The sequence below is a fragment of the Aegilops tauschii genome, chromosome 1, assembly GCF_002575655.3.
Source record: "Aegilops tauschii subsp. strangulata cultivar AL8/78 chromosome 1, Aet v6.0, whole genome shotgun sequence".
NCBI lineage: Eukaryota > Viridiplantae > Streptophyta > Magnoliopsida > Poales > Poaceae > Aegilops > Aegilops tauschii.
Window position 1 is genome coordinate 343,152,353 of NC_053035.3, and position 14,359 is coordinate 343,166,711.

Genomic DNA, 14,359 nt, shown 5'->3' on the forward strand with positions numbered 1-14,359 from the left:
ATAACTGTTGTTCCTAATGATAAGAATGAGCTTATTCCACAAAGAATTGTCACAGGCTATATAATGGTAATTGATTTTAGAAAATTAAATAAAGCCACTAGAAAAGATCATTACCCTTTGCCTTTTATTGATCAAATGCTTGAAAGATTATCTAAGAACACACACTTCTGCTTCCTTGATGGATATTCTGGTTTTTCACAAATACCTGTTTCTCAACCTGATCAAGAAAAGACCACTTTACTTGTCCTTTTGGAACCTATGCTTATAGACGTATGCCTTTTGGTTTATGTAATGCACCTGCTACCTTTCAAAGATGTATGACTGCTATATTCTCTGACTTTTGTGAAAAGATTGTCGAGGTTTTCATGGATGACTTCTCTGTTTATGGGAAGTCTTTTGATGATTGTTTAAGCAATCTTGAGCAAGTTTTGTAGAGATGTGAACAAACAAATCTTGTCTTGAATGGGAGAAGTGCCACTTTATGGTTAATGAAGGCATTTTCTTGGGTCATAAAATTTCTGAAAGAGGTATTGAAGTGGACCAAGCTAAGGTTGATGCAATTGAGAAAATGCCATGTCCTAAGGACATCAAAGGTATTCGTAGTTTCCTAGGTCATCCTGGTTTCTATAGGAGATTTATTAAAGACTTTTCTAAAATTTCTAGGCCTCTTACTAATCTTTTGCAAAAGGATTCCTTTTGTTTTTGATGATGATTGTCTTGAAGCCTTTGAAACACTCAAGAAAGCCTTAATTTCTGCACCTATTGTTCAACCACCTGACTGGAACTTGCCTTTTGAAATTATGTGTGATGCTAGTGATTATGCTGTTGGTGCTGTTCTGGGACAAAGAGTTGATAAGAAATTAAATGTTATTCATTATGCTAGTAAAACTCTAGACAATGCTCAAGGAATTTATGCTACTACTGAAAAAGAATTCTTACCAGTGGTGTTTGCTTGTGATAAATTTAGACCTTATATTGTTGATTCCAAAGTAACTGTTCACACAGACCATGCTGCTATTAAATATCTTATGGAAAAGAAAGATGCTAAACCTAGACTTATTCGATGGGTTCTCGTGTTACAAGAATTTGATTTACATATCATTGATAGAAAAGGAGCTGAGAACCCCGTAGCTGATAACTTGTCTAGGCTTGAAAATGTGCTTGATGACCCACTACCTATTGATGATAGTTTTCCTGATGAGCAGTTAGCTGCAATAAATGTTGCTAATATTACTCCTTGGTATGCTGACTATGCTAATTACATTGTTGCTAAATATTTGCCACCTAGCTTTACTTACCAACAAAAGAAAAAATTCTTCTATGATTTAAGACACTACTTTTGGGATGACCCACATCTTTATAAAGGAGTATATGGTATTATTAGATGTTGTGTACCTGAGCATGAACAGGGACAACTCCTACGGAAATGTCACTCCGAGGCTTATGTTGGGCATCATGCTAGAGATAGAACTGCTCATAAGGTATTGCAGTCTGGATTTTATTGGCCTACCCTCTTCAAGGATGCCCGTAAGTACGTCTCATCTTGTGATGAATGTCAAAGAATAGGTAATATCGATAAGCGTCAAGAAATGCCTATGAATTATTCACTTGCTGTTGAACCATTTGATGATTGGGGATTTGATTACATGTGACCTTTTCCTTCCTCTAATGGGTATACACATATTTTGGTTGTTGTTGATTATGTTACTAAATGGGTAGAAGCTATTCCAACCAGTAGTGTTGATCACAACACCTCTATTAAAATTCTTAAGGAAGTTATTTTCCCAAGGTTTGGAGTCCCTAGATATTTAATGACTGATGGTGGTTCACACTTTATCCATGGTGCTTTCCGTAAAATTCTTGCCAAGTATGATGTTAACCATAGAATTGCATCATCTTATCATCCTCAGTCTAGTGGTCAAGTTGAACTTAGCAATAGAGAAATAAAATTGATTTTGCAAAAGACTTTCAATAGGTCCAGGAAGAATTGGTCTAAGAAATTAGATGATGCACTTTGGGCTTATAGAACAGCATATAAAAATCCTATGGTTATGTCTCCTTATAAAATGGTTTATGGAAAAGCTTGCCATTTGCCTCTTGAGTTAGAACATAAAGCATATTGGCAGTCAAAGAGCTCAGCTATGATTTCAAACTTGCTGGTGAAAAGAGGTTATTTGATATTAGCTCATTAGATGAATGGAGAACCCAAGCTTATGAAAATGCAAAGTTATTCAAAGAAAAAGTTAAAAGATGGCATGACAAAAGAATCCAAAAGCATGAGTTTAAAGTTGGAGAATATGTTCTTTTGTACAACTCTCGTTTTAGATTTTTTGCAGGAAAGTTCCTCTCAAAATGGGACGGCCCACATGTCATCGAGGAGGTTTACCGGTCTGGAGCCATCAAAATAAATAATTCCGAAGGTACTAACCCAAAGGTTGTCAACGGGCACTGAATAAAGCATTATATCTCAGGTACGCCTATTAATGTTGAAAGTAATATTATCCAAACTTTAACACCGGAAGAACACATAAAAGAGTCCTTCCGAAACACTCCAGAATCATGAAAATAAGGAGGTACGTGATACGGTAAGTAAACGGACTCCGAAAAATCCGCAAAAATATTTTTTTATCAGTTTTGGAATATTTTAGAATTTTGGAAATAAAGAAACTTCCAGGAAGCGTCCCCTGGTGGGCAGAAGACACCAGGGCGCGCCAGGCAGGCGCGCCTAGGTGGGTTGTGCCCACCTGGGACACCTTCCATACTCCGTTTTTCTTCCATGTGCTTGTCCTCCAAGATAAAAAAAAATCTATATATACTTCCCGAATCTGTTGATCACCGTATCGCGAAGAAATCCTATGTTCTTTTTTCTTGCTGTTTTTTGCGTAGTTCTGAAAATATGTCATCCCAAGATTCCGACGGAGAGAGCTATGTCTCACATCTCATTTCTGATCCAAAGACCTATGGGGACCTATCCCCTTGTGGTAGAACTATGGATGAGGAGGAGGATGCTCATTTGATGAGGGTTGATGATTCAAGCTCGGAGGAGGAGGATATTCCTCTACCTCAACCCGGGGATATGCACGTGGAGTTCAAGAAGTCTAGTCTCCCTAAGAGAGCTAACCGGTCTAATAACTGATCTATTCCTCTTCATTTTAGGCAGAAAAGCAAAAGGGATTTATGTGACAAGATCTTGAAGCTGGAGTTGGAAGTCGATGATTTAAAAGAAGAAATTGCTCTCCTCAACTACAATATGAAAAAGCTGAAGGCACAGTTATCATCACCACCATCTTCTTCACCACCAAAGGAGAATTGAGTATCGGGTATGGGCACTCCCCTTGGTTTCCGCCAAGCTTGGGGGAGGTGTCCCGATAGCATACCATCCCACTATGTTTTTGCTTTTACTTATGTTAGTTCGATCTTTTGCTTTAGAATGAATAAAAGTTAGTTCGATCCTTTCTTCTTTTAGAGTCTGCTTCGTGATTTATCCTTGTAATCATGTGCAAGTTATATAATAAAGTTTAGTTTGAGTTTTTGTTTTCTTTACTTTCATGTTGCAAATAAAGAAAAGAAATGAGAAAGAAAGAAAGAGAGAAAATAAATAAATAAAAGAAAGGAAATAATCAATAAGATCATATACTAATCCTATGGTAGGTGATAGCACCACATAAGGAAAAGTATAAGTAGAAAATTTTATTAGAGATTCACAAACATATCATTAGTCAATGACGCAACTCATGAAAGAATTAATAAGGGAAGAGAAGATTCACATATAAATATACTATCCTAGAAATCTTTTGTGATTGTGAGCCCTCATCAAAATATTATATGCCAAAATTGTTGACGTTGGACAAGGAAGACAACTTAACGGTTTATGTTTGTTTATATTCACATAGAAGTCATATTGTCATAGATCCTTTAACATGTGATGCTTGCCCCCTATCTTTGCTAGTCAAAAATTCCGCACTAAGTAGAGATACTACTTGTGCATCCAAAACCCTTAAACCAAATCTTTTTCAAGTGTCCACCATACCTACCTAGGGATTGAGTAAGATCCCTCAAGTAAGTTGTCATCGTTGCAAAAGGGCAATAAAATTTGCTTCTAAATGTGTGAGATCATTTAGTGTAAGATAAAATTGAGCATTGTACGAACTTGGATGACAAAGAATAAAAGCGACAGACTGCATAATAAAGGTTGTCATCTTAAGGGGCAATACAACGTGACGTTCTCTTGCACTAAGGGATTGAGCATGCAAACAAATAAGTGCATGGCAACCTCTGCTTCCCTCTACGAAGGGCCTATCTTTTACTTTTATGTATTTACTTTTATGCAAAGAGTCAAAGTTTTCCTTCTATTCCTTTTTATTTTTCTCCTTTGGCAAGAATCATGTGGTGAGGAAAGATCTTGGCACATATGTCTAGTTGAACATAGATAGCATGAGTTATTATTGTTGACATCACCCTTGAGGTGAGTATGTTGGGAGGTGAAACTATAAGCCCCTATCTTTCTATGTGTCCGGTTGAAATGTTTTGCTCATGGGTATGAGGTGAGTGTTAGCAATCATAGAAGACTATACGATGGTTGAGTATGTGAACTTGCCTAAAGGCTCCGACACGTGACCCTTCCTGAAAATATGATGAATTGTAGTTGCAAAGTTGACTAAGAACATAGTTTTTTGGTTTCTAATAGAGTTTTTTGCTTTATACTTCAATTGTGTGATGAAATGTTACTTATTCATGAGAAGTATATGATGAAAGTTTTATTATAAAATCCCTATGTTTAATTTTGTTGCTGTTATAATAATAAGCATGATGCTTCTATGTCTGTATTTTGCTTTTATCGACACCTCTCTCTCAAAGCATGTGGACATGTTTTTCGATTTCGGTTTTCGCTTGAGGACAAGCGAGGTCTAACCTTGGGGGAGTTGATACGTCCATTTTGCATCATGTTTTCTTACTGTTATTTATAATGTTTTTATCCACAATAATGCTTTTTGGAGTAATTCTAATGCCTTCTCTCATAATTTGCAAGGTACACACCAAGAGGGAGAATTCCGACAGCTGGAAATCTAGACCTGGAAAAGCTTCGTCAGGCCACCTATTCTACACAACCCCAAACAAGCTGAAACTTCACGGAGATTTTTATGGAATATTTAAGAATTATTGGAGCAAATAACTACCAGAGGGGGCCCACCAGGTGGGCACAACCCACCTGGGAGCGCCAGGGAGCCCAGGCGCGCCCTGGTGGGTTGTGCCCTCCTCGGCCCACCTCCGGTGCCCATCTTCTGGTATAAAAGTCATTTTGACCTAGAAAAAATAAGGAGAAGGCTTTCGGGACGGAGCGCCGCCGTCTCGAGGCGGAACTTGGGCAGGTGCACTTTTGCCCTGCGGCGGAGCGATTCCGCCGGGGGAACTTCCCTCCCGGAGGGGGAAATCATCGTCATCATCATCAGCAAAAACTCTCCCATCTTGGGGAGGGCAATCTCCATCAACATATTCAACAGCACCATCTCATCTCAAACCCTAGTTCATCTCTTGTGTTCAATCTTGTTACCGAAACTATAGATTGGTGCTTGTGGGTGACTAGTAGTGTTGATTACATCTTGTAGTTCATTACTATATGGTTTATTTGGTGGAAGATTATATGTTCAGATCCAATATGCTATTTAATACCCCTCTGATATTGAGCATGATTATCATTTGTGAGTAGTTACTTTTGTTCTTGAGGTCACGGGAGAAATCATGTTGCAATTAATCATGTGAGCTTGATATGTGTTCGATATTTTGATAGTATGTATGTTGTGATTCCCTTAGTGGTGTCATGTGAACGTCGACTACATGACACTTCACCATATTTGGGCCTAAGTGAATGCATTGTGGAGTACCAATTAGATGATGGGTTGCGAGAGTGACAGAAGCTTAAACCCCAGTTTATGCGCTATTCCGTAAGGGACTGATTGGATCCAAAAGTTTAATGCTATGGTTAGAATTTATTCTTAATACTTTTCTCATAGTTGCGGATGCTTGCGGGAGGGTTAATCATAAGTAGGAGGTTTGTTCAAGTAAGAACAACACCTAAGCATCGGTCCACAAACATATCAAATAATCAATGTAGCGAACACAAATCAAACCAACATGATGAAAGTGACTAGATGAAATTCCCGTGTACCCTCAAGAACGCTTTGCCTATCATAAGAGACCATTTTGGCATGTCGATTGACTCAAAAGGATTGGGCTACCTTGCTGCATACTTTTTACTATTATCGTTACTTGCTCGTTACAAATTACCTTGCTATCAAACTACCCGCTACTTACAATTTCAGCACTTGCAGACATTAGCTTACCGGAAACTACTTGTCATTTCCTTCTACTCCTTGTTGGGGTTGACACTCTTACTTATATAAAAGAGCTACAATTGGTCCCCTATACTTGTGGGTCATCAAGGCTATTTTTTGGCGCCGTTGCCGGGGAGTGTAGCGCCTTTGGTAAGTGGAATTTGATAAGGAAACATTGATATAGTGTGCTGAAATTTATTGTCACTTGTTACTATGGAAAACAATCCTTTGAGGGGTTTGTTCGGTGTATCTTCACCTTGTCCGGAACCACACTTAGCTACCCCTCAACCTACTGCACCTACTGACAATATTGAATATGAAATTCCTTCAGGTATGATAGAACAACTGCTAGCTAATCCTTATGCAGGAGATGGAACCAAACATCCTGATATGCACATGATATATGTGGAACAAATTTGTGGATTGTTTAAGCTTGCAGGTTTACCCAGGGATGAGGTGATGAAAAAGGTTTCCCCTTTATCTTTGAAGGGAAAAGCATTGGCATGGTATAGGCTACGCGATGATATTGGATCATGGAATTGGAACCGTTTGAAATTGGAGTTCCACCAAAAAAATTATCCTATGCATCTAGTTCATCGTGATCGGAATTATATATATAATTTTTGGCCCCGTGAAGGAGAAAGTATCACTCTAAATTGGGGGAGGCTTAAGTCAATGTTATATTCATGCCCCAATCACAAGCTCTCAAGAGAAATTATTATCCAGAACTTTTATGTTCGGCTTTCTCGTAATGATCAAACCATGCTTGATACTTCTTATGCTGGTTCTTTTATGAAGAAGACTATTGAATTTCGGCGGGATCTTTTGGAAAGAATTAAATGCAACTCTGAAGATTGGGAACTCGACGAAGGTAAAGAGTCAGGTATTAAACTTAAGTATGACTGTGTTAAATCTTTTATGAATACCGATGCTTTCCAAAAGTTTAGCACTAAATATGTGCTTGATTCTGAGATATTAGCCTCCTTTTGTGAATCATTTGCTACTCATGTTGAAGTCCCTAAGGAGAAGTGGTTTAAATATCACCCACCTATTAAAGAATAAATTAAGGAACCAGTAACGGTTAAAGAAGAAACTATACTTTATAATGTTGATCCAGTTGTCCCTTCTGCTTATATTAGAGAAACCACCCTTTCCTGTTAGGATAAAGGAACATGCTAAAGTTTCAACTGTGGTTAACAAAAGCTATATTAGAACACCTAAACCTGATGAACAAATCAAAGTAGAACCTAGCATTGCTATGGTTAAAGATCTCTTGGAAGAAGATATGGATGGGCATGTTATTTACTTCTGTGAAGAAGCTGCTAGAATTGCTAAACCTGATAGAAAAGATAAACATAGACATGTTGTTGGCATGCCTGTTATTTCAGTTAAAATAGGAGATCACTGTTATCACGGCTTATGTGACATGGGTGCTAGTGTGAGTGCTATTCGTTACACTTTATATCAAGAAATTATGAAAGACATAACACTTGCTGAGATAGAAGAAGTAGATGTTACTATTAAACTTGCTAATAGAGACACTATATCACCAATTGGGATTGTTAGAGATGTTGAAGTCTTGCGTGGGAAAATAAAATACCCTACTCATTTTCTTGTTCTTGGTTCCCCACAAGATGACTTTTGTCCCATTATCTTTGGTAGAACTTTCTTGAACACAGTTAATGCTAAGATGGATTGTAAGAAACAAAGTGTTGGTGTTAGCTTTGGTGATGAGTCTCATGAGTTTAATTTTTCCAAGTTTAGTAGAAATATCATGAAAAAGAATTGCCTAGTAAGGATGAATTAATTGGTCTTGCTTCTATTGCTATGCCACCTACTGATCCTTTAGAACAGTATTTGCTAGACCATGAAAATGATTTACATATGCATGAAAGAAATGAAATAGATAAGACTTTCTTTGAACAACGTCCTCTACTTAAACACAATTTGCCTATTGAAACTTTAGGAGGCCCACCTCCAACTAAAGGTGATCCTGTGTTTGAACTAAAACAATTGCCAATCACTTTGAAATATACTTATCTTGATGAAAAGAAGATATATCCTATTATTATTAGTGCTAACCTTTCAGAACATGAAGAAGAAAGATTACTGAAAGTTCTAAGGAGGCACCGGGCTGCTATTGGATATACTCTTGATGATTTAAAGGGCATTAGTCCCACTCTATGTCAGCACAAAATTAATATGGAACCTGATGCTAAACCCGTTGTTGATCACCAACGTCGGTTAAATCTGAAGATGAAAGAGGTGGTAAGAACGGAAATATTAAAATTTCTAGAAGCAGGTATAATCTATCCCATAGGTGATAGTAGATGGGTAAGTCCTGTTCATTGTGTCCCTAAGAAAGGAGGCATAACTGTTGTTCCTAATGATAAGAATGAGCTTATTCCACAAAGAATTGTCACAGGCTATATAATGGTAATTGATTTTAGAAAATTAAATAAAGCCACTAGAAAAGATCATTACCCTTTGCCTTTTATTGATCAAATGCTTGAAAGATTATCTAAGAACACACACTTCTGCTTCCTTGATGGATATTCTGGTTTTTCACATTAAAAATAAATGAGAGGAGAAAATATGACTTCTCCAAAACAATTGAAATATTGGAGGAAAAGTATTAAAATCATATATTGGATTTTATTCGGATTTTATTCGCAATTTTAATTGCATTAAAAAATTGCACGTTTTCGAAACTGCATTTTGTGTCAAAAAAATGTTCATCCTGTTCTAATTAATTTTATTAGACGGGGAAAATTTGTTTTATCATTTTTGGATTTTTATTTATTTTTCTGTGATTTTTAGATTCGGCGGAATAATATTTAAAAAAAAACAGCCAACCACGCCCGACCGGGCCGAGGCCCAGCCGAGCGGCTGGCCCAGCCGCGCCGTCGCCCTCGCGCGCACGCGAGCGCCCCCGCCCGAGTCCGCCATGGACACGACGCCGGAGCCCCGCCGCCTTGCCCCCTCCCCCACGCCACCAGCCCCCCTCTCTTAAATACCCCGCCGCCGCCCCCTCCCTCTCACCCCGCCGCCGCCCCGCACCCGCAGCCCGCACCCGCCGCCGCCGCCGCCTCGCTCGCCGCCCGCCGCCGCACAGCCGCACCCGCGCCCCGCCCGAGCCCCGCCGAGCCTCGCTGCCCCTCGCCGAGCCCCGCCGGAGCCCAGCCGACCCCGCCGGAGCCCCGTTCCGACGAGGTACCGATCCGACGCCGTTGCCGGTTTTTAAAAAAAAAACCGTTCGTTTTTTTAAAAACCCTAGATCGGTTTATTTTTTTGGTTTTATTATTTAGTGAGCGTTCACCGACCCGTTCGTTTTAACGAACGTGTTCGTCGGATTTTCACTGTTAACGAACGTCCGTTCTTTAACCGTTCGTCAGTTTTTCTTTTTCGTCGGATTTTTCCGCGATTATTCCAGATCTCGATTTCAGATCAGATCTTCGTTTTCGTTTAACTTTTCGCTCGTTTATCGGAATCAGGCGATTCAAGCGCCTAGAGTTTCGTCTCGAAATTCTCTTTCCGTTTAACCTACTCAAACAAGTTTTTGCTACTGTAAAATTTGACCTAGATCCAGATTAGTAAACGAAGCTTGTTTCTTTCGCCGTTTGACTTTTGTTGCTTTGTTCGAGTTGATTCTTTTTGCAAACCGGAGTTCTTAAGTTGAACTTTCTGGTTGGCTCTTTCATTCGAGTTTTACCTGTGCATTAGATGAGTACTTATTGTTTGCTTGTTTGTTTGCGATAGAGTACCCGGAGTGCGCCGCTTGTTACTTCGAATCTCTAGGTTTCGCGGATCATCAGCAAGGCAAGTAACACTTTGATCATATTTTCCATACCCAGTTTTTATTGCATTAGATCAATCCTCAAACATTGCATGATTAGGATCTAATTAAATTGTGGGTATTGGGAAGTAGTTGAGGTAGTACCTATTACTTGTTTTATTTATCAAACCCTTGGGAGTTACTTCTACGTTTGCTATTATATTTCCATGCTATGCTCGTAGACGTGGATTGGGTTTGAGAGATATTCATGACAGATGTGAGATTGTTAATAATGGTTTACTTAAGGTGGCAACTAAAACTCACATCTGGCTGGATTGAGGCACCTGGAGAACCCAGTGTTGCCTGTTTTTATAAGGACCGCCACCCAGGCTCAAAGGGATCATAAGATTATTCATGCTAGAAACTTCCGTGTGCAGCCACAAGCTATTATGGGCTCTAGCATAGTTGAGTAGGTTACATGATCTCTTGAAGAGGTGGGCTAGCAGATGTAGGGGAAAGTAGGTGTAACTGTCCATCCGGAGTAAAGGGTGATTGTTTCTGAAAGACTGTGTCTCGATCATCCGTTTCTCAAACATCATGTAGTGCGAGAATCAAGCGGAGGCGATCGAGTCTTGTGGGGAAAAGTGCACAAACCTCTGCAGAGTGTACAAACTAATCATGGTTAGCCGTGTCCCCGGTTATGGACAACTTGAGTATCTAGTACCTGGATTATCATGTGAATCTCATCATGTTACTTTAATTAATTTTGTTGGGTTAATGATGATGCTTAATTGGGATTGAGATGCTGTCAACCATCTCAATGTTTCACAACCACCATGATAGTTAAATAAAAATTATTCCTTTGCAGTAGGGAAAAATTGGCTTTTCGCAAAACTGTAACCATAGAGCTTTCCACCAGCCATATATGCATGTAGTATAGCATTATTATGTTCATTATTCTCTATGTGTTACTTTGCCAGCATATTCCATGTGCTGACCCGTTTTCGGGCTGCAACGTTTCATGTTGCAGACTTTTCAGACGACGAGTAAGGTGCCTTAGGTCGTGGTCTTATACTCAGTGATGCCGTTGGAGTTGATGGACTCACTTATCTTCCAAGCGTTCCGCTGTTATCGTTTTTAGATGGCCTTAAGCCATATTTATCATACTTATTCTCTTTTGAGATATTCGATGTAATAAGTGTGTGATTGCTACTCTGTTATAAATCCTCCATTTGTACTGTGCGTGTCAGCATTACTGATCCAGGGATGACACTGGTGCACAGCAGCACAGACCATTTGAGGTCTGGTCGCTACAAAGGTGGTATCAGAGCACACGATGACTGTAGGACACGACCACTAAGCTTAAGCCCTAGAACACTTCTCTCTTCTCATTTCTGACCCCTCTCCACTTTCTACTCTTTTAGGAATGGCGGATGCAAGGAGCAAGTTTATGCAACCAGATGAAGACACGCCTTTTGGACGACACTTGAAGGAAGTCACTAAGTACTTGAACATAGGAATACCAAGCATCACCGGAACCTACAACGCCACATTACCCGAAGAGGAGAGCTAGAAGATTCAAGTTCACATTCCAGGAAGGACGTTTGTGCCAGTTACTGAATCCATAAGATTGGTTTTCGAAGCACCAACCTGGAGTTTAGGAAAGAGCATGGCCGCCAACATCGCTATGGGACGCATTGGAGAAGTCTACCACAGGGAGCTTAAGGATACTATTTATCAGATTTGTGGACGCCGAGACGAGCAATGGGAGATGATTAGAACCAAGAAGGATGGATCAATTGCAGCTTTCATCCAGGAGCAAAACCAACACATTCGTCGCCAGGAGAACCAGATGTGCTCAGACAAGGAAGATCTAAAGAAGGCATTGACGAAGATCAAGGAGCTGGAGGAAGAACTCAAGGCTACACGCGAGGATTATTTGGAGGAAATCATCGCACTAGTAGGAAGAATGACGACCCGGAGAAGAAGATTGGAGTATTCATGGGAAATCCAGTGCCAAAAGCAGAAGATGACGAATGCACTTGCCCGGATAACTACATCATCATTGACGACACCGACTCGGAACCAAGTGAAGATGACTTTGTTGATGAAGCTGGAGCAGAGTATATGGCAAGCCAAGGATGTTTTCAGATGCCATTTGCCATAGGTAGGCATGTTTTCCCCTCAGACCTAATAATTTTGGAGTCGCAAGGTTTGGATGTGATTTTGGGAATGGATTGGCTATCGATGTATGGAGGAAACATCGATTGCGCCAGTAAGTCGATTTTGCTTACCACCCCAGAAGGAAGGATCAAGTATGTATCCCGGCATGTGCCGAAGAGGACTCAGGTGAATTCCTTATCAGGAGTTGTACAGGAGGAAGTACCAGTGGTGAAGGATTACCGGGATGTATTTCCAGAAGAGTTGCCAGGCATGCCACCAGATAGAGACATTGAGTTCTTGATTGAACTTTTGCCAGGCACCGGGCCAATATCTAAGAGACCGTACAGGATTCCCGCAAAATATTTGGAGGAAATTAAGAAGCAGATTAAGGAGTTACTGGATAAAGGCTATATTCGCCCAAGTTCGTCACCTTGGGGATCACCAGTACTTCTAGTGGAGAAGAAAGATGGATCGTTGAGGATGGTTGTTGATTACCGTGGATTGAATGAAGTGACCATCAAAAACAAGTACCCACTGCCAATGATCAATGATTTGTTTGACCGCTTACAAGGAGCTAAAGTATTTTCCAAGATCGATCTACGATCAGGATACCATCAGTTAAAGATTCGAGAGCAGGATATACCTAAGACGGCTTTTACCACCAGATAGGGACTGTATGAGTATACTGTTCTGTCATTTGGTCTGACTAACGCACCTGCCTATTTCATGAACCTGATGAACAAAGTGTTTATGGAGTTTTTGGATAAGTTCGTCGTGGTGTTCATTGATGATATTTTAGTCTTTTCCAAGAATGAGGAAGAGCATGAAGAGCATTTGCGATTGGTACTTGAGAAGCTCAGAGAACATCAGTTATATGCCAAGTTTAGCAAATGTGAATTTTGGCTGAAGAAAGTTGGATTCCTCGGACATGTTATTTCTGGAGAAGGAATAGCAGTAGACCCCGCCAAAGTGGACACAGTAACAAGTTGGGAATCACCCACGTCAGTTGGAGAGATCCAGAGTTTTCTTGGACTTGCAGGATACTACCGGAGGTTCATCGAGAATTTCTCGAAAATTGCAAAGCCTATGACTGAGCTATTGAAGAAAGACACCAAATTCAATTGGACCGAGGAATGTGAAGCTAGTTTCCAAGAGTTGAAGAAACGATTGGTTACATCGCCCGTGTTGATTCTGCCAGATCAACGCAAGGATTATGAAGTTTATTGCGACGCTTCTCGTCGAGGACTTGGAGCAGTGCTTATGCAGGAAGGAAGAGTTGTGTCATATGCTTCACGACAACTTAAACCCCATGAGAAGAATTATGCTACGCATGATTTGGAGTTGGCAGCCGTGGTGCAAGCGTTGAAGACATGGAGACATTTTCTCATCGGAAACCATTGTGAGGTGTACATGGATCACAAGAGTTTGAAGTATATTTTCACGCAGAAGGAGTTAAATCTCAGACAGAGGAGATGGTTGGAGCTCATTAAGGATTATGATATGAGATTGCATTATCACCCAGGGAAGGCTAACATAGTAGCAGACGCGTTGAGCCGCAAGAGCCATGTCGACACCCTCATGACAGGAGAGTTACCTCAGGAGTTAGCCGAGGACCTTCGCGAGCTATGTTTGGAGATAGTCCCAAGAGGCTATTTAGCGACACTGGAGATTCAGTCTACCTTGATGGAAAAGATCAGAGAAGCTCAGAAGACAGACAAGGAGATTGACGAGATAAAGGAAAAGATGAGCAAAGGAAAAGCCAAGGGATTTCGTGAGGATGAGCACGATACCTTATGGTTTGAGGACCGCGTTTATGTGCCAAATGATCCAGAGATCAGGAAGTTGATTTTGCAAGAGGCCCATGATTCACCGTACTCGATTCACCCAGGAAATACCAAGATGTATTTGGATTTGAAGAATACTTTCTGGTGGACCGGAATGAAGAAGGATATTGCGGAGTATGTAGCAGTTTGTGATGTATGTCAGAGAGTGAAGGCAGAACATCAGAAGCCAGCAGGATTGCTACAACCATTGCCGATACCCAAATGGAAGTGGGATAAAATAGGCATGGATTTTATCACGGGATTGC